The sequence below is a fragment of the Rattus norvegicus genome, chromosome 17 (genome assembly GCF_021556685.1).
Source record: "Rattus norvegicus strain SHRSP/BbbUtx chromosome 17, alternate assembly SHRSP_T2T, whole genome shotgun sequence".
Taxonomy (NCBI): domain Eukaryota; kingdom Metazoa; phylum Chordata; class Mammalia; order Rodentia; family Muridae; genus Rattus; species Rattus norvegicus.
In genome coordinates, this window is record NC_141550.1 from 26,120,161 (window position 1) to 26,145,922 (window position 25,762).

A 25,762-nucleotide genomic window follows, 5' to 3' on the forward strand; every position below is an offset into this window, starting at 1 on the left:
CATATTCCTTTCTGAGGGGTGAGGACCAGGACAGAGTTTCTAAGGTTTACACATTAATGTTCTTAGTTTTGTGCAGCACTGTTAAGTTTCCACAAGGGTCCGTCGGTTTGCCTTCCTGCTGTCGTGTTCAGTGGCAAACATACACTTGCGCCTGGGTGTCCGTTAGGGCAGGGCTGTTCTAGGAGGATTTCTGTTCCTCCTTTCTCATGATCTTTCAGATTCTGCAACGTATTAGAATTTCCTTTTCTCCTGGGTTTACTATTTTATCCCCAAAACTAATAATGTTTGTTTTATGTGACTGGGGCTTTGTGATGGGTACATTCAGCCCCCAACCTGATTGTTTCATAACCGAGGGACTTTTTTTCCTGGTTATTCTTAGCTAGAAAGTATAATTCATTTATTTATACCTCTTAAAACTGGTAATATATTAGGATTTCCTTGTATCATTTTGAGCTGTTTGACACTTATTTATTAGGGGAGAACAAACCACCACGTGTGTGGAGATCAGAGGATAATTTGTGGGAGTCAGTTCTCTATTCTGCCATATGGACTCTGGGGACCAAACTCAGATTACATTGTTTTATTTTGAGTGTTTCGTCCCCGCTCTCCTGCTTTTTCACATGCACTCCTTTCACATGCTTTTCCATGTACTTCTCTTGCACTAGTTTCAAAGTTGGACACTCACTCTTTACCCTTTGTGCTCACTGGGACATACAACATGCATTAGTAGACAAAGCCTGAATTCCCTGATCCTCCCCCTGTTAAGCAGGAGAGCTTTTGAGCAATGTCTGACTTCCTCCCTCAACTTACAGATCTAGAATTTTCGCTCCATCTTGTTTGACGCCTGTAGTGGTTTTGAGCACTGTTTGCTCAGGCATAAAATAAAATAAAACCTTAGGTTTTGTTTCCATGGAAAGTTGCCGGGGTGCAGTCACAGGGTGAGAATGTTTTCTTTTCCCCATCTTCCTTGTTGCTTCTGAAGTGACAGCTGACTGGTGTGATAAGCCTTTGTCCTCCCTGTCACTCTCAAGGTTCTCCCCTTCAGTGATAGTGACACGTCCCACTTTCCCAGCACTACCATGTGTCCCTCGTAACACTGCAAACCCTGGACCGTTTCAGAGTCGCTTTCCCCTCGGGCCAATCTTTGACTCTCACTGTGTTGGGTGAGAATCTCTGTCCTAAACCCGTGTAGTGCGATGACAAGACGGCCTAGGACTCTCCTTTCTCTCTGGATGTGGGGTGAAGGAGCGCACAGGTTTGGATGTGGCTGACCCTTCTGAGTTCTCAGTCCTGCCAGTCCTCCAGCTCAGTCCTTGTTGCGGACAAACTCATGTCCTCCCTGACACTCAGCAGCTGGGGCTGAAATCCCATTGTGACTCCATCTAGAGGGGTGTGGGTCGGGGTGCAGCAGGACTCCACCATTGGGGACCTTGCTGGCCACCATCTCCCAGGACATCATCTACCTTTTTATCATTACCCAGGGAACTGACCTCTTATATACAGTCTGCTTCATGATAAGCATGGCTACCTCAGGCCTTTGTCCTGCTGCCTTCTCTGTCTCCTGTACCATGGCTGAGGCATGTTCCCATTTGGACTCCACTAGACCTTCTCAAGAGCAGAGGACTTACCAGGTGACTGACACGCTAAATGCCTTCAGAGCCTTGGGAGGTCCAGAGGACCAGGGGTCAAGCCACCCATTGCCCCTGGTTCCTGGACCTGCATGATTTCTCTGTCACCTAGAGGATACTCTCACATTTCTTGGACCTAGAGTAGAGTATCTTTCATCTCAAGAGTCACCCAAATCAATATTCTAGTTAAAAGTTGGGAGTCCTCCAGGCCTTCCTAGCTGTAGGAATATCTGTTCCAGTTAGATTTCTCTTGCTGTGATAAAACCTTGGCCAAAGGCAACTTGGGGAGGAAAGGGCTTTTTTCAGCCTACAGCTCTCAGGTCATATCCCATTGCCGAGGGAAGTCAAAGCAGGAAATAAGACGGGGCATGGGCCTGGAGGTAAGAGCTGGTGTAGAAACCATGTAGAATGTTGTTTATTGGCTTGCTCTTTATGACTACCTCCTCAGCCTGCTTTACACCCTCCATGACCACTTGCCCAGTGCTGGTACTACCCACAGCGAGCTGCCTCATCCCACATTAACTCTGCCATCAAGAAAATGCCCTACAGACTTAGCTTTAGGCTGGTGTGGTATGGACACTTTCTCAACTGAGGTTCCCCTTTTCAGAATGGTTAGCTATGTCAAATTGACAGAAAATGAGCCAATATAATACCTCAGCCCTAATTAACTGAGCCCCGCTCTTTGCAAGGCACCATCTTGGTCCACAGGCTAAAACCATGGTCTCCTTTTCCCACCCCGTGACTGTACCATGAGGTCCCAACAGAGCCTTGCTGATTGTGCAAGAGAGGGCCTTGAGGGTCAGTAATGACATTACTCCCGAGCCCCTAGGTATATACTGGGTTGTAAGTTCTGACTTGTTCCACAAAGGAGCAAGAACTGTTGCCTCTCATTGCCTGATTCATTGGTGCCCGAGGACCCCAGGAATAGAGGCTCCAAGACCCATAGTACTTAGCAGCTGCCCTTTCACAGCCACGGCATGAAAGTTCAATTATTTTGTAGCAAAAAGGAAAGAAAAAGAGAAAGACCAAAGAAGAGCGAGAAACAAGCACCAGAGAATGTGTTCTTGATTTTGCCTTTTCTAACCCCATGAACACGGGGAAAGGCCACATGAGGGTATCGAAAGAAGACAGCCTGGCTGTCTGACAGCCAGGAAGAGGGACCTCATCACATGCATTTAAGCAACTCGATCGTGGACTTCTTGCTGCTCGAGCTGTGAAAAGCGTAGTTTCATTTGGTTGAGCCACCCACTCTGTGACAGTGCAACTGGCGTAGACTGATAACCATCTCTGCCTTTTGTTTTTCTCACTCATAGAGACACGGCTGCTTGAAACCCACACCCTTCTAGCCAGAATGAGTAGGGACACATTTAGGGTGGCTCCAATACCAGAGCTGTCACCCTGTAGAATCCGCTGTCTCCCAAGTTGTTTTCGTTAATTTCCCAACAAAATTCAGCTATGAATAAAGAATACAGCTTAAACCGTTTCTTGTAATATTTTTGGGGGGTTCCATACACAGAGATTACTGTGTATGGAAATCGCTAAGGAAGTGTGTGGCAATTTTACTGCATGAAAATTTCCTACAAAAAGAATATGTTTGTGTCTTTTGATATTCATGCCAAGTATTTTCTATTATTTTGCTTCTTATTCATGAACTGATTTGATTGTATCTATTTCTACTGTACTTTTTTTTTTACTATTCATAAGCTAATGAAAATCAAAATGAGCACAATAACCTTATTCTAAGTCTCCATAATGGGTCGGCGATATGGCTCAGAAGCAGGGCGCCAAGGCTGTTTGACCTGTGTTCAGTCCCCAGGAACCATATGGTAGAGGGAAAGGGCCAACTCCTAAAAGTTGTCCTGTGACCTGCACACACACACACACACACACACACACACACACACACACACACTAAATAATGTTATTTTTTTAACCATTTTTTAAACCTACATAAATTACCTGAATACTTAGTCCTAGATGCCTTCAATTTTTAGGACTTTATCATGGTTTGTAGAAATGTCCTGGGCTACTATCGCCAGCATGAAAGTAAAGGGCTTAGATCTATGCCTAAGTATACTAGAAAAATACTTCAAACATTAGTCAATCCAGAATCACGAACCTTTTGTTTGGTTGGTTGGTTTGGGTTGGTTGGTTGGTTGGATTGGGGGTTTTGTTTTGTTTTAAGACAGGGTTTCCTAGAGCCCAGGCTGGCCTAGAACTCACAGTGTAACCGAGGATAGCCTTAAACTAATGATTCTCTTCTTTTCACCTCCCAAGTGACAATGTTGCAGGTATGTGTCACCATACTCTGTTTATATGGCACAGGGCAGCCCAGGGCTTCATCCATCCTGAGCAAGCATTGTGCTAACTAAATTCCAATGTCAGTCCCTGAGACTATCATCCCTAGTACGCATTTTCTAGTAGTGTGGTCTCAATTCTTTATGTTCTAGCTTCACTCTGTGGCTGGGACGAAACACTTAGAAAAACAACTTAGGGGAGAAAGTGTTATTTCAGGCCACGACTCCAGGTCACAACCCATGTCTCTGAGAAAGTCAAACATGAGGAACTCATGGAGCTAGTCACACCAGATCCCCAGCTGAGAGCAGAGAGAGGAGTATAGCCACACTACCTGCTTGATTTCTTCACTTGTGTAATTCAGAGCCTGGCCACAAGGCCCCACAGACACACTCAGGCAAACCTGGGCTAGACGGTTCCTCAGTGGACCTCTTGATTGATTTTGCTTGTAGCAAGAGAACTTTTAACACTAAGCAAACCTTTATTTTATATTTGTCGATTGACTCGATGTGGTTCAAGGTCTACCCGTGAAGAGGAGAAAAAGTGCATCCCTTTCTGGGGCTCTTGCTAAAAACGGGGCTTCCCTGGGACTGGACCAATGACAGGAAGGCAATATTCTGATGGTTGCCCTTGTAATCCAGGGAGGAAAAGGCTCAGATTTTCAAATGTGTCACTTTTCATGGGGCATTAAGCCCACAGGTATACCATATACTAAGGTTCTGTCCTCACTGAAACTCAAGGATCAGGTCAAACAGTCAAAACCAACTCGAGGTAAGGAAACAACAATTGATTTGTATAGCAGCTCCAATAACTTTTCAGTGCCTTCTATGTAATTTAATCTCATCCTCATACGCAGGAAGTACTCACTTGTTCCTTTAAAGAAAAAACCTCATAGAAGAACAAATACCATGTCAGATAGACTATTTCATTCTCTCTTTTTTTTTAACATTTTTTTAAAAAAAAATCAGAGGGGTTGGGGATTTAGCTCAGTGGTAGAGCGCTTGCCTAGCAAGCGCAAGGCCCTGGGTTCAGTCCCCAGCTCCAGAAAAAAAAGAAAAGAAAAAAATCAGTAAGTTATATCATAAAAGATCTCTATAGGTGGATTCCATTTTTTCTTTATATAACTTTCATGAAATTTGTATGAAATTTGTTTTTTTCTAGAACATTTTACAATATTAAAGATGAGTCATCTTTAATATTTAAAGATACAATATAGGGTGACGAGTATGTTAGTAAGTCCAGTTTGGTCATCCTACAGAGTTTGTACATATATCAAAACATGCTTAGCTGTGAGTATAGTCTTGGTTAAAAGGTGGTTAAGTGCTACAGTTGTTAAAGACCCATACATGAGTCAAAGGCACCAAGCACAGGCAATCCCTTGATGGCACCACATTTACTGACAAGAATGAAAGAGAGTGAGGGATTCTTCCTTGGAATGCAAGGGCCACCACGTTCCCTCTACAATCAACAAGAACAATATTGTCCATCTTAAAATGGAAGGAGATAGAGCTAGAAAGATGACTCAGTGGGTGATGGTGCTTGGTACCACGCCTGGTCACCTAAGATCAATCCCCAGGACCCACAGGAAGGAGAGAACCCAACTTTCACAGGTTGTCCTCTGACCTCCACATGTGCTCTGTAGCATGTGCTAACCCACACACATGTACACGTGCACCAAGAAGATGAATAAAGGTGTAAAAAAAGCAGTTAACTCAGAGATACGCGCTTCGCATCACTCCTTATTGCCACCTCTCCCTCGTAAAGCGAACAAAGCATCCGCTGAGAACAGGCATGACGGTCGACATCCACCAGGACACCTGCTATCACCACGTAGAACTGAAATATAGGAAGTCAGAATGTGAGGCTCTCTAGCTGACTTGTGACTGACACACGGATCTGACTTGAGGAACTTGCCCTCATTGGTAACATTAACTTCATTTCTGTTTTTATTGGGATGCCGGGGAATCTAACCAAGGGCCTTATACCTACTAGGCAAGTAGGTATAAGTAGGTACTACTGAATTATAGCTCCAGCTCCCAATATTATATTCTTAAGAGAAAATATTCCACAAATGGTAAGATTTAATATATATTTCCATTAAAATAGAAATTGTAGAAAAGAAAAATCACAAAATTCACATTTTTAATTTTTGATGTTATCAGAAACCTAATCAGCTCTTTAATAAAAAGATTTATTTATTTGTATGTGCCCTGATGTTCTGCCTGCATGTACATTTGTGTGAGGGTGACAGATCCCCTGGAACTGGAATTACAGACAGCCATGTGGGTGCTGGGAATTGAACCTGGGTCCTCTGAAAGAGCAGCCAGTGCTCTTAACCACAGAGCCACCTCTCCAGCTCAGAGATAAGTCCTTTGAAAGAAAGGGGTTCATGTAGTTACAGTGAGAGCATTGTAAAATTTAGAAATCCTCCATGCTACTATTTGCATGGTGTCTTCTGTGATACTGTAAAGGTTTTAATTAGAAAACAATGCTTTAGAGATTAAATCATTTCTCCTGTCCGTTTCCTTCCTCCCATGTCTCTCTTGTCACTCTTTCAAATTCATGATGCCTTTCCCTTGAATGTGCGTGCGTGTGTGTATGTGTGTGTGTATGTGTGTGTGTATGTGTGTGTGTATGTGTGTGTGTATGTGTGTGTATGTGTGTGTGTGTGCGTGTGTGTGTATGTGTGTGTGTATGTGTGTATGTGTGTATGTGTGTGTATGTGTGTGTATGTGTGTGTGTATGTGTGCGTGTATGTGTGTGTGTATGTGTGTGTATGTGTGTGTATGTGTGTATGTGTGTGTGCGTGCGTGCATGTGTGCATGTGTGTGTGTGTGCGTATTCCTAAATGTACAGATACAACCTTCTCAGTCTGTATAATGTTACTCATATGTGTGTTTCCAAGGCGTGTGTTCTTCATGAGGAAGACTATTTCTCCCAATCACAACATTTCCTTCATTCCCTGAAGGTTTTGTGTAGGATTGAGGCCTTGTGGCCATGTCATTTCTCACTCCCACCCCCACCTCCCCTTAGCATGTCTATTGTTGTTTTGTTGCGTGTTTAGTTTTATTTTGGGCAGAGTCTAATGTATCTCAATCTGGTCCCAAACTTGCTACATAGCTAAGGATGACCTTGAATGTCTGGTCCTCTGCCCCCGCCCCCGCCCCAATGCTGGAATTACAGGTGTGCACAGCATTCTCAGCTGCTAAGCAGTTTTGACACCAGACAATGTCTTCCGCTTAGAGTCTAAAACTTCTACACTAAGACCAGCAGGTGTCACTGCAATAAAAGATTTTTTTCCTCTTCTATTGACAAGAATCTATGACATAATAAATTCATATTCACATAGCTGAACAGAGGTAGAAAAGTGTAGGAGCTGATGTGTAACCTGGTTGGTTCGCAGTGTTTTGCGAAACTGTATTCTTTTCCCTAATTTTCCTCATGTCTTTTACTATGTAGTTGATGTCAGAGTTTGTTAGGAGGGGGAAAAAAGTAAAGGTTAGAAAACAACTGTACATTTTCCGAACTTTATATTAAATTTAACAAAGTACACATTTTCCAGGGCTCCAGTTTGTATAACCAAAACTGAATTGAGAATGGTATCCATAAAGACCTACACAGAGGCCGAGAAACTCGGAGTGCTTTCTTTCAAACTAAGGAAGAACTACAAGCCCAACGCATCATTCAGAGACATAAAAATATAATTGGTAGAATATAAAAATAAGAGTCAGAAACCTAGCTGTTAGTATTTTATTCCTCTCGAATAAGGAAGCCAGAGTGGAATCTGGTGGTCACTGGAGCATCGAGCTATGTCAGGATTAAGTTCTAAAAGAAAACTAGGCAAGAAACTGTGTCCCGTCATTAAGGAATTTGCAGTTGATTTGAGTCCACGTAGTAATAAAGTAGAAAACAAAAAGTCTGTAACATTTCAATGACCAGGATTAAACATGGACCACATGAGAAACATTGCAAGCTCCGTGTAGGAACTATCTCTGTGAACTGCGATAGGGAACTGTTTGTACTGTAGGGAAAACGTGAATCCATGAGGATCTGGGTCACAAAAGGATGGTCATGAAATCCAGTAACCATCAGATTGCCTGTATTCTAGGCATCTCACTCATAAGGAGAAATTGGCTTCTGTACATAAACACACACACACACACACACACACACACACACACACACACGACAGAAAGAGAGAGAGAGAGAGAGAGAGAGAGAGAGAGAGAGAGAGAGAGGGAGGGAGCTGGTAATAATCCTGATTATAGGTGATATAACTTCTTTGATGTTGAAAATAGTGGATAAGATTGGAAAGGAGAAGCACCCCTGTAGAGTTGTAATAAAGCCCCTAGAATCTTCCCACGACTGACTCCTGTACCCTTCAGGTAACAGGTAGACAGCACCATCTGCCAAAAGGCTTGATCCATCAAAGTCCATGCAGTTCTGAGAAAGTCTCTAAGTGTACTGACCTTGCTCTTTAGCTTCCATAGTTCTGCTTCTGGCCACCTGTCCTTGTTGACTGGAGTCTGTCAACCCAGAACATGGGTTTGTGCTTAAAAGTTCACCCTGAGGAAGTCTCAATGTTACACTGGGATCCTGAACATCCACTGCTGTCACCGGCCAGCTAATAAAGACGTTCTATTGGCTTAAACCCGTGTCGCTGCAGTCTTCTCGGGTGATAACTCCACAACAGAGTTAGAAATCCTTTTTTAGCTGTGCACCATGTCTAAATTTACTCATGGACTTTAAGCAGCCCCCTTTGCATCATTTTCAATGCTGATAATCCGTGCTTATCTTGATGATACATCATACACTCTTAAGGTGTCTGAGTCTCTGTGGACTCAGATGGGTAACTGGTAGAAGAAAGTGCTAACCTGTGGGCAGATATTTTGGGATGTGACTGGAACTAGCAATTCCTAGTCAAGACAGATGCAGTCTTGGGCGGGAGGGCAGTGTGCACACATTGCCCAGGTGCTAACAATAGGCAGCTGCACTCGATACATTTACTTGTTACACATGTATCCAGACCGGATCTCTACCTCACCTTTGCTACATACACTCTGCAGTAATGCTCCCAGGTGGAAAACATTTGCTCTTCCTTCACCCTTCAGGTCTAACCCAGGTGTTAGCTAAGTTGCCCACTGGCTTCATAACCACCACTTCACCAACTCCCCTCCCCCAAGCCCAAGACATCACCTCTTCACCAGATTCCTCGCTTTTTGCTGGTCTATCTCTGTCCATTTTACACCACCGTGAGTATTTTGCAGTGGGTACCATCTACTTTCTGAAAACTCTCCAGTGACATATCCCATACCATGAAACCTGCCTATCTCGTTTCTTGTCTCACCCCGAGCCCTTGTTTATTTTCATTTAGCCATGGGGCCTTCTTGATGCTCCAACAGTCTTTTCTGCACTAGGAAAACTCTTCCCTATCAGCTTTCTCCCCCAGGTTCTATCAAGAATCCATCTCTCACTTTCATTAGCTCTCTTCACAAATGCGACCTCCCTAGACAGCCTTCTCAGACCCGTCCCCCAGTCCTGTGGTTCTTATTTACTATTTCAACCACTAACATATCAGCTGTATGAACAGCATGCTCGTCTGATCCACTCTGTATTCTCAATGCCTGAAAAACGGTATTCATTGTGTGGGTTGATGTCAGGAATGGGGTGGGTGGATTGATAGATGGATGAACGAACACCTGGGTATCAAGGTGGATGGATGGGCGAGTCCTTCGTCGGGTGAATGGATTAGTGAGTAAATGGATGGGTAGAATATGCTGTAACCCAGCATTCCTTTCACCTAGACATCTTCACTCCTGCTATTTATAAGTGTAATACAAAAGAATCGAGGCATTTCTCAATAGCGTGACTACATTTGGTAATGGGTTTTTTAAAAGCATTGGAAGATAATGCATTACAACATTGAAAGATAAACTGTTGAGTGATAGTTTTAGGCAGAGATCCTTAAAAGCAACCCCTTCAAGTAGTGGAGCAGATAGATCACTTGCCAAATAACAGTAAGCCTACTGCTTGAGGGAAAACAGAGCCTCCCCACAGCAACTGCATGTTGAGTCGGAATAGGGCTGTGCTGATTCTATTAAAAATAAGTCTCTAGGTAAAAAATCAGTACTTCTCATTTCTTGACAGAGTACAGTTAATGGCCTTGGCTAAGACAATATTTGACTAGTGTATTATAACTGAGTTAAGACAAAACTGAGAACCATGAGAGACGATATAGAGGAGGAAATCATGGGAGTGGGAGCTCAAATCCTACATCTGTTCTTGGCTGGTTGAGTGACCGTTGACAAGTCACTTAACCTCTCTGTGCCTCGGTTTCCTTCTTTGTACACTTGAGTTAGCAAAAGAACCAATACATAATACATCACAGTACATCATAAATTTGACGTTTAGATGAGCTAATGTGTATAAGTTTAGAAGGATCTGACAACGTAGGTGTGATATTTATGTTTGCTCCATAACAATTTTATCATCACAATCATGGGTTCCCAGTGCCCATTTGGGAATGACTTTGTAATAACTATTGAAAGGTTGATAGATCACAGCCATAAGAACTTTAAGCTTCTTAAGTTGAAGTCTGTAACAGTTCCCCTTGGAGCACTTAGCTGGATTAGACTGCTTTCTGCAGTCTTAAAATACACATTAAAGCTGAAGAAAGACGAGTTTTCTAAATCCTTAGATGGCACACCCACACAGCTGGTGCCACAAATGAGGTCACACTTCAGGAAGATTGGCTAATATGTTCCATAGGATCAAAGGTATTGCTCAGGACAAAACGTGTTTTGCTTCTAGTTTCCCAGGCTGGCTTTTGATTCAGACCCAAACGAGAGAGAAGTTTGGCCTTCCAAGTAAGTTTCTGCTGAAGCCATTTTGATAGCACTTCATCTACCAAATGTTTTGATGACCACATTTAGTAATTTTAGTGAAATTTCTCGTTCCCGAAAACAAGTTGTGCTTCCACCCTTTCAAAATAACGAGGTTGGCATGTGGTCAGGTTGTCTGGGGCTGCCTTATCTGCAAAGTGGACTCAGAAGTCTGAGTTCAAGGAGGTGACTTACTTACTCCTCGCTCCTGGCTTGGTTTCAATGTGCTTGGTATGTCTGGCCGAAACGCAGCACCTCCTCCATCAGAAACAATGCTGCACACATCACTTCCTGAAGTAATGGAGTTGGAAGGCAATTATCTGCTCACAAAACAAGCTGAAACAACAGTTCCTGATATTCTCCTCAAATTCTTTAACTTCCCCAGGAATCCGGAAAAAATAATTCCACGGGACAGCGTTATGAATGAAGACATGGCATTCCAGTCTCCTTGACTGGGTTCCAGTGAGCAGAGCCCGAGTTGCTACCCACCTGTGATGGAGAGGGGCTCTGGGCGTGCAGGGCCTTTTGGGATTATTTAAGATGAGGGTCTGGAGTCCCTTTTTGCCACCTTTGAAAACAATCCAGATATGACTTACAGTTTATCGGATTGTATTCTGGAATAGTGCTTTCCTTTTGTTTTAAAGAGAATTCAGGGCCTCTGTGTCAAACACCCAAGATTTTTTTTAAAATGCTTCTGACAAAGAGTAGGTATCTCTTTCTGTCAAACAACATCGATGACAGTGCGAGAGGTTTTTTGAACTTCTTGCTTCTTTGGTCTTGAATGTGGCCTAAAAAAAATATATCCCTGAGAGCTGTCTTCTTTATGATCCTTCACAACCCTTGATGGTTAACTTGGTGAGATCTAGAATCACCCTGGGGTGGGGAGGGGATCCCTGAACATATCTGTGGTGTTTCTAGGTCGAGTTTACTGAAGTAGGGATGCCAACCCTGAACACAGGTGGTGCCACTCCAAGGGGTGAACTGCATAAAGAAAGCCCACTGAGCAGCATCCTGTCTCTCCCTGACTACTGACTGTGGTAGTGTTGGTACCAGTTGTCTCCTCAAGCTCCTGTCTCTGTCGCTTCCCTCCTGTGGATGACTATACCCTACCGATTCAATCCAGTTGACCCCTCTACCCTAAGTCACCTTTGTTGAGTGTTTCATCCCAGTGACAGGAAAGTAACTTAATGCACAATGGAAACAACCACAGTGGCTATGGCATCATTGCAAAGCACTAATGACCTGGTGGTGATGCATTGGCCTTTACTGAGTTCTCTGTATTGAATGGGATTGAGTTCTAGTCAGAAGGAAAGTAGGCATAGTGGACATTTCACCTTGGATGTAGGAAGTTTCCTTCTTGGTATCTTTAGAAAGGCTGAGGACAGTCACTGGTTTTCTGTACAGTGCCAGCTCTGAAGTTATTTGGAAATGTCTGGATGGCTGTTCAAACTTCATCTGAATGTTTGGCTTTGTGTCCACATACCTCCACCCCAGCATAAAATCCAAAATGTGCGCGTCACAGAAGGGGATCCTAAACAGAGTGAAAAAACCAAGACACTGTGGCATTACTGTGGCATTGGAATCAACCTCTATGACATTATCCCTCTGATAATGTATGTGGATGAACAGTGTAGAGTTGGCATTTAAAATGGCTTCTCCTTGCCTATCTCAGAAATCAATCAATTGTGTGTACTTTGTGGAAGTCATTTTGCAGTCTGTATGAGTATCCTCCAAAGCCCTGGTGCTGAAAGCTTGGTCCTAGGGTTGGCACTACTGGGAAGTGCAGGAGTCTTATGGGGATGGAGACTGGCCCGAGGCCCTTAGACCACTGGGCATATGTCCTCTAAGGGCATTGTGGGATTCTGGTCACCTCAACTTTGTCTCTTCTACTCCTCGAGGAGCACTTTCGCCACAGCAGTTTGTCCTGCTGTGACAGGCTACCTCATCAAAGAAACATGGCCAATGAATGACTTCTCTTCTAAAGTGACCACGTCTTGCATTTTATTTCAGTGGTGGAATGCTCCTTTGAGCCTAGCCTTGAGAACTGAAGAGTGAACCATGTCTTCTTTGTTTGGGTTATACTGTAGCAGTGGAATCACTTGTGGCTTCTGTATCTTAGTTCACCCCTAGGACTGGTTTAACATAATCATTCCTCAGTTCTATAAATTGTAGCTGGCTCTCTATGCTCTCTGTCACTTGCCCCAGAAGGGACCAGCTATGAACAATCAACACTTCCATTGTTTGTTCTATTGGTGGTTGGTTGGTTTTAAACTTTAATTCTTGAGACAGGGTCTTGCTATGTAGTCTCAGCTTAGAAATCCCTCTGTAGACCAGGCTGGCCTTAAAATAAATGTGCCTTCACACCTGATCAAAGCTCCCTAACAGATTACCACATATATCCAAGCAAATGCATGTTTTCTAGTATAGATGTTATTTTCCTGGTAATGCAGAAATTCAAGATAGAGTAGTATAGTTTTTAATGTAAATACCAGAAGTTTGTTAGCCTTCAACATGTGGTACATCCTAGGCTATACACAGACGTAAGTAAGTAAGGGTTATTCTCTTCATTCCTTATTCGTATTCTTTCTGAGTAAATAGGTTTACTATGTACCTATTTATAAACAGTGTTAAAATAGAATGAATTTTTTTCCTAAAGCCACAGCTAATTTCAATTGCATCCAGGGGCCTTTCTCTGTGAGTCTGTCAGCATCTATCTGGATATTTCCATGTGTTATACTAATTAACATCCAACATAAGTGGGGTGTGATATATGACTGCAACCCCCTGAGATCCGTCAACTGAAGAAACCGTGAGGGGCTAAAACTTAAATAGCTGAAAAATGATTGAAAACTTTTCCCCCTGAACTTTTGGATTCTGGAAGAGAAGAAATCTCTAGGTTAAAGTCTTTGTTTCTTCCCAGAAGCCTTCATTAAAGTAGGTCTTTGTTTCTTCCCAGAAGCCTTCACGGAAGAAGCGGGGTGTGAAAGATGGGTGCACTGTAACTGGGCAGAGGCGCAAAGAGAAAAATTCACAGAAACTCCCATGAGCTCCAGAGCTCTCGCCTGTAGCCCCATGTACACACCTGTGTTAGCACTGCAGAGTGGACACTAGCTCCCTGTTTATACCTGAGGGTGCTAAGTAAGTAGTTTGCTCAGGTTTATATACTCTGTGTGTATATAATCTTAGACAGCTCTGAATTTGAATCCCGGCTCCTCTCTTGACTGTCTACCCTCCCTCCCTTCCCTCCTATTTAAAGAATCTCGTGTAACCCAGGCTGGTCATGAACTCACTATATATAATCAAGGATGATCTTGAACTCTTGATTCTCCTGCCTGTACCGGCCAAATGCTGAAAATCCCAGTCTGTATAACCATCCCTGACATTACGTGGTGCTGGGGTTAACCCAGGATCATACTGCATGCGAAGAAAGTGTTCTCCCAACTGAGCTATGCTGTGACCCAGCTCAGTTTCTCTGTGCTTTGCCCATTTGGAAGAATTATAAGAGCTACCTCAAAGGCAATGAGTAAACTACTTAATGAGATAAAGAACAAAGCAGTTTGTGATGTACCGTAGCCACTCAAATGCTTAAACTAGTGTGTGGAGTTAGACCTAGGCAGAATAGGCCTGTAATCCAGCCAGCGGGAGGTTGAGTTAGGTAGACTGCAAGTTCGAGGCAACTTAGTGAGACCCTGTCTCAAAATAAAAAGTAAAATTATCTGGGATTAAAGGTCAATGGTAGAGCTCATGTGTGGTATGCATTATGTCCTGGGTTCAGTTGCCAATGACCAAATTTAAAAGCCTAATTACATATGTGTATGCACACATGCTCACGCACGTGCATGCGCGCACACACACACACACACACACACGCACACGCACACTACTGGAGCGTTGAAGATGTCTTTATGGATGACTCATGTATACATGAAAGAGTCAGCACTCCCTCTTAGCCGTCATAGCCATCCATGCCCTTTGCACCCCGTTACTCTGCAGAGGGAGCAGGAGGGTAAAGAACACATGGAAGGCACATGCTCTGCTCCAGAGGAATGAAGGCTCCTTTGTGCCCAAAGCGGAACTGGGAGAAAGGCACTTGGATAGAGCAGATGGCGGCTAACAATGAAGGGCTGTGAATGGGGGTACTGGAGAGCGTGCATCCTAGGGAGCAGGCAAGCTAGTCCCCGGGCAGCAGGAGGGAGCTGTCAAAGTGTCACGGTCGGTGGTGTACGAGGTGCTGGGATGAAAATAGGCTGCCTAGGTGGACAGCAATCAATCTCAAGTCAGCTAAAGGTCATACGTCTCATTGGTAGGACAGCTTGAGGCCTAGCATCTCATTCTGTAGGTCGGTTCCCCACGCCCTTCTTTTACACCTTCACCCAATGACACCTTCACCCAATGACACTGTTTTATGCGGTAACAGCCAATCCATTTCCAGAACAATACAGACGACCCACCGCTTTTGCCTGCCTGGTCATATGTTCATCTGGGAAGGCTGCTTAGCATCTCTGAGCACAAAGCCCCAAGTGTCGTCATGGTTTCTGAACAAACTGTAAAGGTCCCGATACCACTTTAGGAGAGCCCAAGTCTGACCAACTGTGAATCCTTATTATTATGTTTGGCCAGTTGCTGGACTTCAAAACATAGTCGTTATAACAATCATAGCAATAGCTGTATTTTCATTAGGAAAATGGAGAGAAGGATTAAGACTACGACATTGGAACTAATCACAGCACCCAGGCCTAATCTTGCACTGCCCTGGTTGGATGAATTTAGCCTGTTACCTTAGCCTCTGTGAGCCTCAGTTTCCCCCTTTGATTGCCTGTATTCAATGCTTCACAGGCTTATTAAACGTTTATCAGTACTCGCCCCTCACACTGGTTTTCAAAACCTGCTCATTTAGTTCCTTTGAACTCCGGTGAAGTGGTGGGAATCCTGTCATTATCCTCATCTGATGCTGACAAATGAGCTTCAAAGAAGACAGGCTAGGACTCCAGGCCCTAGAGCTCCTCCCTTAGGACTCCCACACTGCACCCATAGAAACGGCAGCAAAAGTGGGACCGTGAAGCCTTCTGGGTAGTGGTTCTGACAAATGAGCTTCAATGAAGACGGGCTAGGACTCCAGGCCCTAGAGCTCCTCCCTTAGGGCTCCCACGATGCACCCATAGAAACGGCAGCAAAAGTGGGACCGTGAAGCCTTCTGGGTAGTGGTTCTGAGTACAGAGCTGCAGGAAACTTAAAATCTCTGGCAGCACAGTGCCATGAGGAGTCAACAGAGTACGATTAACACAGTCACATTCATCCAACTCAAAGGACTGCCTTTTACTCCCAGATTTTAGCTTTCCTGCCTCTTGTACTAAAATTATGTTATGAGATGATGACCAATGTGGTAGCTACCTTTTCTTTCTTTCTTCCTTTGTTTCTTCCTTCCTTCCTTCCTTTCTTTCTCTCTCTCTCTCTTTCTTTCTTTCTTTCTTTCTTTCTTTCTTTCTTTCTTTCTTTCTTTCTTTTTTGGTCAGCGTCTGTACTTGCAATGGTAGAAGTCTGGAAAAACCCAAGTGGATCACTCATAACCCAAACTCCGAGAATGAAGCCGCGTGTTCCACATGCCAATAATCCCAGTCCCAGCATTCAATAGATGGAGGTAGTTTGGCAATGGTCAGCCTGAGCTATAAGACTGGCTCAGAACACAAGAATAACAAGAGAGAAAAGACACACCTGATCTTCAGTGGTATTGTTATTTACCTGGTAATAATTTAAGCTTACAGTGTCACTTAGCTTACCCATATTAAGCTTAAGTATTTGTATTTTTATGCAGTTGAAATTTCACCTCTCATTTCTTTATCATCCAGGCCATAGATACTTGGTTTTCTTCATCTTCCTCCTCCTCCTCTTCTTCCTCTTTCTCTTCCTCTTTTCCTCCTCCCCTCCCCCTCTGCCTCCTCCTCCTCCTCTTCCTCTTCCTCCTCCTCCTCTTCCTCCTCCTCCTCCTCCTCCTCCTCCTCCTCCTCCTCCTCCTCCTCCCTCTTCCTGAGGTCATACAGCATTCTGGGACTCTGGTATAGTCTATAGATTTCTTACCCCACCTCTACCCATAAAACACATACACACACACACACACACACACACACACACACACACACACAATTATGGGTACACCTTGGCTCTGGGGTATAAAACCATGCCAGGAAGTTTGCTAAGGTACAGCAGGTTGAGACCCAGAGACTTGGTGGGCACACACCTGAGGCTTATGTGACTCCCAGCTCCCTGCCAGACTCCTGAACTGGAACATGTGCCAAAGAAACGTGTCCTATGGTCACATACACACAAAACAGAGTTCTCCGTGCTAATGAAGTATCTGGAGCCCTGGAGGGCTTAGCCAATAAGCTTCCCTTCCCAGACATTCCTCCCTGCAAAAGGTATTTAATCTCAGGCCCACCCTGAGAAGTGGGGTACGGTTTTATACATCCATTTTCCACCATGAACGACCAATAAACTGTTTAGAACTATGGACTTTTGTTTTCACCAAGATCCAATGTGGAGAGCCATGGGGAAGGCATTCACCCACAGATCTGCAGCTAAATTCTTCTGTAAAAGGCTTCCCTGTACCCTAAGCCACAACTGCCCCCAAGCCTGCCTCTTCCAAGCTAAGATCAATCGACACTTGGATTAGCCAGAGCTCCCCATTTCCCCAACCCTAGGCTAGATGCTCTTCCCAGGCCTCGGCCCCAGACCCCATTCTCTGCTCTTCTGCAACTCTCATCAGTGCCTGGTGTCCAAAAGTCTGAGAACCCCACGGCCACAGCCCTCCTTATATACCCATATTGACTGGGGGCAGAGTCGACATATAATAAACAATTGTGAGTCCCATTAGGATGAGTGCACTGTCTTAGTCAGCAAGGAAGGGGGACAACCAACCTTTCCATCATACCAGTGATGTGTGGATCTTGTAGCTCTCTGGTGGGGCACCACAAAGACACCTGCCAGCATTTAAAAGGCATGTGCTTTCATTCAAATACAAGAGGTATGTGACACTCAGTGTGGTGTCCCATGCTTGTAACCACAACAAGCTGGCTGGACGGGACATTGCCAAAAGCTTGAGGTCAGCTTGGGCTTATAGTGAGTTCAAGGCTAATGCTATTCTACTTCAGGAAAGAAAAAAAAAACAGAAGAGGAGGAGGAAAACAAGATGTGTGTATGTGTATAGTGAGTGATGTGTTTCAGGCCAGCCTTGTCTAAGTGAGACGTTGTCTCCAAAAAAAAAAAAAAAAAAGCAAATATGCGAAGTTCTTAGTGCTTTTTGCATATGAGCAAAATACAGGAAACATCAAAACATCAACAATGCCCACCAGCATGACACTGATGAACTCAATTGTGCTGTATTTAAAACCATTATGCAGACACAGAAAAGGACAAGGTAATGCCGTTCAGTAAGACGTGATGCAATTTTCAATATATGAAAGAAAAGCTCAGTGTTGGATTAGTGGGTTTAGATACTTCTGGAATGTATACCAGCCGTTGGTACTAACACCTGCCCAGGGGTGGGGGTGGGGTGGGACATCCAAGGGTCTGCAGGGCTGCGGGAAGAAATGAAATTTGCTTGTTTTATTTCTTACAGTGCACCAATATTTGCAGTCAGTTGTTTGTATTACCTATCTGAATTTTTAAAAGGGTAGTTTTCTTCTTCTTTTTTTTAAAAAGATTTTATTTATTTATTATATGATTACATTATAGCTGTCTTCAGACACACCAGAAGAGGGCATCAGATCCCATTACAGATGGTTGTGAGCTGCCATGTAGTTGCTGAATTTGAACTCAGGACCCCTGGAAGAGCAGTCAGTGCTCTTAAGCACTGAGCCATCTCTCCAGCCCTAAAGGGTAGATTTCGATGGAAGTTTTTCAGCACAGGCTATTACCATTGTTCTTAGTGACCCACCGGAACTTGTTAGAGAACCGATTGTCAAAGACGTCATTGATACATTGATTACCTGACATGAAGAAATCAAGTTGGTACTGACCAGAATGCTTCCTCCATGCTGGATAGCTTTTATGGTGTTAGAAGGTCTTTGCTATGTAGGCTACATAGAAAAGAGAAAAGTCATCAACCATCTTATCTAGCTGTGAACCCTGTGGGCTACAATAGTGGCCCAATGTGTCATGAGGTGCTCATGAGTTCAGTTGTGCCAATAGGGTAACCAGCCACCTTCTGATTAGATTTAAGACCCACTCCACAGGGAGACATGTGTATGGGATTGTAAAATTGGCCGAGAACTCATGATTAGGAACTCACAGGCCCTACTGGTTGAGCCTACTATTTTTCTACTAAATGAACATTGTTATCAAGCTGCCCTCTAAGTTCTCCATATCCGTAGATCAGTACAGTGCAGCTCTTAGACGTCATCCGAGAAGTTTCTTTGTGCAATGGGTAGTGTGGTTGGTAGTTAGTGTGGAAACCTACAACTGGTCAAAGTGCAGAGAGTAAGTATCAAGGGAGTACTCAGTCACAAATGGGACATCCTTATCTCACACACACACACACACACACACACACACACACACACACACACACTCACACTCACACTCACACACCATACACTCAGGGACCATTGTGAAGGAGGGGATGAAAGATAAAAGCCAGAAGTCAGGAGGACCTGAGTGGAACAGTGACCTCTGGACATTGCAGACCTCATGAGATCACAGCAGATGTGGCCACTGCCACAAGACCTGTACGGGATCGAGCCAGTCAGCATCCCCTCATGGAGGGCTTAGGGGTTTACAAGGCCCTACTCCTGTCTGAGGAGTTAAGGACAGTTAATAGCTCCTGAGGAAGAAGCCTCAGTTTTCTTCAAGGGTGTGGCTCCTGGTAGGTCAGCCATACTCCAGGGTATGCCCACGCCCAAGGATTATGTGGGCAAAACAAATTGGGTACAAAAATGGGTTTTAAAAAAGGCACAAAGAGGGGGGTGGGCCTGGGAGGACAGGGGAGCAAAGCAAATGTGAATATGACGAAACTTTAAAAATGAACTAAAAAGTATTTTTAAACAGACGTTTTTAAGTGACGGCAGGATGAGAAAAAGCTAAAGATATTTAGGTTAAATATCACAACCGAAACAGGACAGTGAAAGAGCGAGTTTTCATCGTTCTGGGAAATGAACAAAGGAGAGAAAATCGCTTTTCTCACAGCATGTAGCTAGTCTGTAGAATTTACCACCACAGGCGGTCATGAAGTCAGATACTGTGGCTGGATTCTTTTTTTCTTGGAAGTCTGGTAACTGTGATATTCATAATTAAGCAAGAAAAGATTAAGACAATAAATACAATCTGATGGGGCGGGATACAATCGGATCACTCCAGCAAACGAAGGACTCTTCTTGCTGGCTTCTCCCAACACCTCCGGATGTCATTACACAATTAGCCAGGGCTGCTTTGAAGAGCCAGCCGTCTTTCCTCTGGATCAATGGCCTCTATCTGTGGCCAAGGGAAGGGCTGCAGGCCCATAGAGCCTGGAGCTCCTATGTCCTTCTGCCCCAGAGCCATGGCCCTTCTGTTCTGAGTTTGGCACTGAGACAGGAGACAGCCTCCCACTGTGGGGCTCCTGGCCATTTAGGAAGAGAATTTTCAAAGGGGGATAATGGGCTTCAGTTTTTCCTCTGCTAAGCTGGCCCTAGTCCTCTGAGACTGAATGGATACCTGGGAAATTGCTCTCTCTCTCTCTCTCTCTCTCTCTCTCTCTCTCTCTCTCTCTCTCCTTCTTTAGCTTTAACTAGTAACTTCTGTCTACTAGGAGATGGACAGAGGACACAAAGAAAGCTGTGCTTACCAACGTCATTCACGCTGCTCCTGTAGCAGTTCGAGCAAGGTCTCTCTTGCCATCACTGAAAGTCGTGGAATACCACACACGTATGTATGTCTGTCTCCTGTTGGGAAAATGAGATTAGGGTGTGCCAAATGGGCTCCCCTTAGAACAAGTCACTCATGTGGAACAGTGTCCATCTGAGCAAGATAAGTTGTCCTAAGTGAAGTCCACTGCATGTGGACAACCCCAGGATATAACCAAGTGACCCAAGGCAAGATAGGAAGGAGAGATGAAGAGACATGGGAAGGGGGAGAAACCTGGCTGAGGGTCAGAAACTTTAACCCAGCTGACAAAACCCGAGATTACCTACAGAGATCCTGCTGTCTTCCTAAAGACATCTCAAACAAGATGAGAAGAATCACTGCTTGCTTATGGCAGGGTAGCCTTGACTTTTACAGTCTTAGCATATCTCACCTCCCCTAAACTGAAACTGTGTGCTTATAATCCCAGCTCTGGGGAGGCAGAGATAAGAAGATCACTGGGGCTCAATGGCCCCATCTCACACACACAGGTAGATGGTACCTGAGGGGTCCCAGCTAACATTATCCTCTGTCGCCCACTCCCACCCATGCATTCCCACTGTGATGTGACATTTTGATTACATTTCATTGTAATTAGCTATAATTTCTCTCTTTTAACTTCTGAACTCGTCAGCTCTGTGTTCAATCCCAGCTTTGAACCTCTATAAGAGACATTTTGTAGGAGCATGGTTCAGAAATGAATTCTTGCGAAGAGAATTCTGAGAACTTGTGAGAACACTACAAGACAACAAGATGAGTTTTGTGACATCAATTTTTTTTCAAAACATGGAATTATCGCAGGAATGTGTTTTTGTACTCGTCCCAGGTATAGCAGATAGGAAAGACTTTTCTTCAGATTACTCATTGCTGGTGCTATATAATTACATGGTTTTTTAAAGATTTATTTATTTATTCTATATGAGTACACTGTTGCTGGCTCCAGATACACCAGAAGAGGAAATCAGATCCCCATTACAGATGGCTGTGAGCCACCATGTGGTTGCTAGGATTTGAACTCAGGACCTCTGGAAGAATAATCAGTGCTCTTAACCACTGAGCCATCTCTCCAGCCCACAGTCACATGCTGAAACTATCCTTTATATGCCTCTATGGAAAACCACATTTCCGCTACCAACATGGAGCTTGTCATTGTGACTGTTTCCAGCTTGAGCTCATGAGCACTTTACTCAGGTGACATCCCTTTAACCCTCAGAGTATAATCGCCTGATGCTCTAAATAAAGGTTGCTAGCGCGTGAGACTTTGGTCCACATCATTTATGAGCTCCCTTCTCCCAGGTCCCACAGTCACTAGAGTGGTGACACATTCCACTTCCAAAGAGCCCAGTATTATTTCTGGAGTGGAGAAAATGTCCTGAGCTGGTGCTGTACAATATGGAGGCCACTGCCACATATGACAGCTGAGCTGGCCTGCCTGAGGAACCAACGGTCTCATTAACCGTGACCAGCAAGGCCACCTCTGCTTCCATGTTCCTTATGGGATTGTTTCTTTGTCCTCCCACTTCGAGATAAGATCTTGGAAATATCCTCTGAAGAGCCTTTAACTTCTTATGTAGCCCAGGTTGGCCTCAACTGCTCAGTAATCAGGCCTCAGCCTCCTGCGAACTGGGATTAGAAGCCTGAGTCCCCACACTGGCTTTGACAGCTTGTTCCATCTAGCAAGCCTTCCCAAGTAACACCATAATCTTCTTCCTCCCGGGGCAGAGCGTTGGCTCTCCTTCTTCAAGACCGTTGACAGTGACCCTAGAATGTCATTTTGCCACCCTTTGCTCAGTTGCGGGGATAGTGACAGAACTTGTCATTCCCTAAGGAGCTAGTGGCCCAGGCGCTCTCCTGCGGCCATGCTAACATCTCCACCAGCATTCTCACCCTGTAACATCCACGAGGACTTTCCCCCTTGCTAAGTTGCATAACCCATCCTTTTTAGATACTAATAACATTTCAAACATCTAATTTTTGCACAGCCAAGAGCAACACGGGAACTAGGAAATTCCACCAGTGAGCCAAACGACTTCTTGGCAGCAGCTGGCCAGGGCTCTTTATCTGTTTCCTTAGTTCTTAGCATTGGTTTGAATAAGTTCTTCTCTGGATGGGTGGCTTAGTATAAGAACAACCCAGTCCTCTGTCCCAGAAGTAATGCTGTTAACAGCACAGCAGAGAGTTCCCCTTAAAGTGCCAAGCACCCTGGCAGCTGTCCATATGAGAAAATATGGAAACACACGCTGTATGCCGTTATGTCTTAGAGTTGTAAAGCAAGGGATGTAAAAACTAAACTCAGATGGGGAGGGGGCGCATCTCAGCGGTAGAGCACTGTGTGCTAGCCCAAGCACTGCAAAAAAACAAAAGCCTTCAGCCCCGTCCCACCAGCTTGAGTGTGTTTAAGAAAGACGTGGAACCCATAGAAGACTATAGGTTCACAGAAAAGAACATATCCATTTCCCAGACATTTGCACTTCTGCTGCATTCATTAGTTGCATCGTGCCCTGACCATCTTTTCATTTTGTCCTGTTTCTCACCAGTGCACTGGCAGACAGGTGAAATGGCACTGCCTGCTCTTACCGATACCATGGCCAGGCGCATTGTATTAAAGAACCCACACCCTCCAGTTGCTGCTTGAAGGTGACAGGGATATGTCAACTTCGAGTTTCCATCTCTATTCCTCCCTGGTCATCTTCCAGTGACCCACCAGTTCCCTCCCTGGCTCACCTTGTTCAGCCTTACTGTTCAAGCTATAGCTACTCGGGAGTTCCTAGAATCTCACCACCTCTAGCCCCACTTCTTGCTACTTAAATTGCACCTGAGACCCCAGTATACCTCCTCCACAAAACCAACATGCTATGGAGGGAAGAACTTGGTGTCCTAAGGTTTGTAGAAATGTCTTTGAAGTCTGTGTGACCCTGGACAAGTTAGCCCACCTTCCTGGGTCTCAGTTTCTGCCATGTGAACTGTCAGGACATGAATTGATTTTTCTCTTTTATACTGTTTGTTTGTTTGTCTGTTTGTTTGTTTGTTTGTTTTTTGAGATACTCTGAATCCCAAGTATCCCAGGCTGGCTTGAAATGTGCCTTACTGCTGAGGAGAACTTTAAATTACTAATGTTGCTCTCAAGTGCTGGGATTATAAGCAAGTGTCACCATGACTGGCTCATCGGATCACCTTTCTTCCTCTTCCTCTTCCTCTTCTTCTCCTCCTACCTCTCCCTCTTTTTCTCCCTTTTTATCCTTCTCATGCCCTTTAATATGCCCTGGAACCCACTATGTACCCAAAATGTCCTTCATTTTGCAATCTTCTTGCCCCCGACCTCCCTAGTGCTGGTAATAGGTAAATGCCAGGACACCCCCGCTGTTCTGAGGAGTGTTTATTGAAACCAAATTAAATGAAAGCACAAGGGATAAGTGGCCCTACCATGAAGCCGTGCTGTTGGTACGGCTCGAGAAGAGGGAATCCTTTACCACCCAAATGAAGGTGTTTTCGGCAAGAAAGGAAGAGAATGTTACCAATGCACGTATTGGGTTAAAAATAGTTTCCTAGAGGAATCAGAAATACAGTCATAACTTATGACTCCCACTGCAGGATTAGTGTGAGATATTCCAAATCGCCCCAGACAGCACTACCCTGTCTTGGGCTGTTGTGTACTGTTGGTACTCTTAATTGTTCTTGTTGACTCAAGATCTCTGGGTGGGAAGATGACCGGGAACTGTGGTCCGCTCCCTCTCCCTGCAGTACTCCCAGAATCCTGAAGGTGGCACTGCATCTTCAACAGTCGAGTTTGAATCTCATGGGAACCCTTGGTTCCTGCCACATAGTTAAGGAGTGGCATTTGACCCTCCCAGGGTGACTATCTGATATTTGGTATAGGTGCTGCATAGCGAAGAGGCTACAGAACTGTGCCAGGGGCCAGGGTGCAACATCGTGTAGTGTCTGCAGGGGGCATACACAGAGCAGATATCTCCATGTAGGTGTGTCTGCCTCTAGTCACAGCCGCCCATTGGGGAGGGGTTCCATTCTGTTGCTCTCAATTCAGGAGTACACTGGCAGTTTGCCCTTCCGTGAGGCCACAGTCTGGAGGTTCCCTGATGGCTTGGGGAGACAAGAAATATCTTAGTTGACTGGGGATTTCCTAGAATATGGAGTCTAACAAAGACGCGAACGGCAAAGACAGACATTTTCAACGAACAAAAACAGTACCCTCGACACCAAAAATACTTTCCGAGCGATGTCAGGCAAACATAAACATTACCTCCGATCCCCACTGATAAACGGCTCACTTCCCTGCTTCTTCCATAGGAAGGCTGTGGAGTGAGATAAAGCCGGGTAGCAGTACCAAGGACAAACATCTCGGCATCCAATAAACTTGAGAATGTTTCTCTTTTTGTTTGCAAGGCTGGTTGCTATTTCCTGCGCGCCTCGTGTTTATTGACGCGCCGGCTCCTCCGGTGTCCAGCAGCCATTTCCACACCGCGGTGATGGGCCTTGCACCTCTGCCAAGTGGAGTCAGAGTGAGAGATAACAGCTAGCTACAACAATGGCCTTCCTCAGACCCTCGCCAAGAAAGCCCCTGGCACCACGGCCTGAGAATCCCTTATCGGCATATGCCCTGGAAGGCTCCCGGGTTCTGGAAGCAAAGTAGTGGCTTGCCAGACAGTGATAGCAGGCGGGTGCCACCAAGAGCCAGACAGCCGACGGCTACTGGACATCAAGGCCCCACCTGGCAGACAGGAAAAAGGAAGAGAGATAGAGTAGCCAATTCGCACAGCTTTCTGGTTGCTGCTGGGGCCACACTGTCAACCCCTGTGCTGGCCAGAAGAACGAAGTTTATTTCTGGATCCTGTAAAGAAGTTAATGCTCGCAGTTCATCTTGAGGAGAGAATGCGTTTTCTGTTGCTCTCAGAAAAGGCACCTGAGCTGGGTTTGATGGTCCAGGCCATTAATGTGTGCACTCAGAAGGAAGAAGCAGACACATCTCTATGTGCTCCAGGCGTGTCTAGACCTCAGAGTGAGTTCCAGGTTAAGCTAAGGCTGCAGGTGAGATCTGTCTTGGAAGGAAGGAAGGAAGGAAGGAAGGAAGGA

At 44.8% G+C, this 25,762-nt stretch overlaps 1 long non-coding RNA gene across 1 annotated transcript; it reads right to left on the reverse strand.

Annotated features, from left to right (window-relative positions):
- Positions 1–10,310: 10,310 nt before the first annotated feature.
- On the reverse strand, positions 10,311–25,678 carry LOC120097825 (uncharacterized). The gene is made up of 4 exons (XR_015641236.1): positions 24,933–25,678; positions 20,619–20,715; positions 12,139–12,335; positions 10,311–11,592 (listed from the first exon to the last, which is right to left on the reverse strand). It is a non-coding gene; the product is annotated as an uncharacterized LOC120097825 (long non-coding RNA).
- Positions 25,679–25,762: the final 84 nt, after the last annotated feature.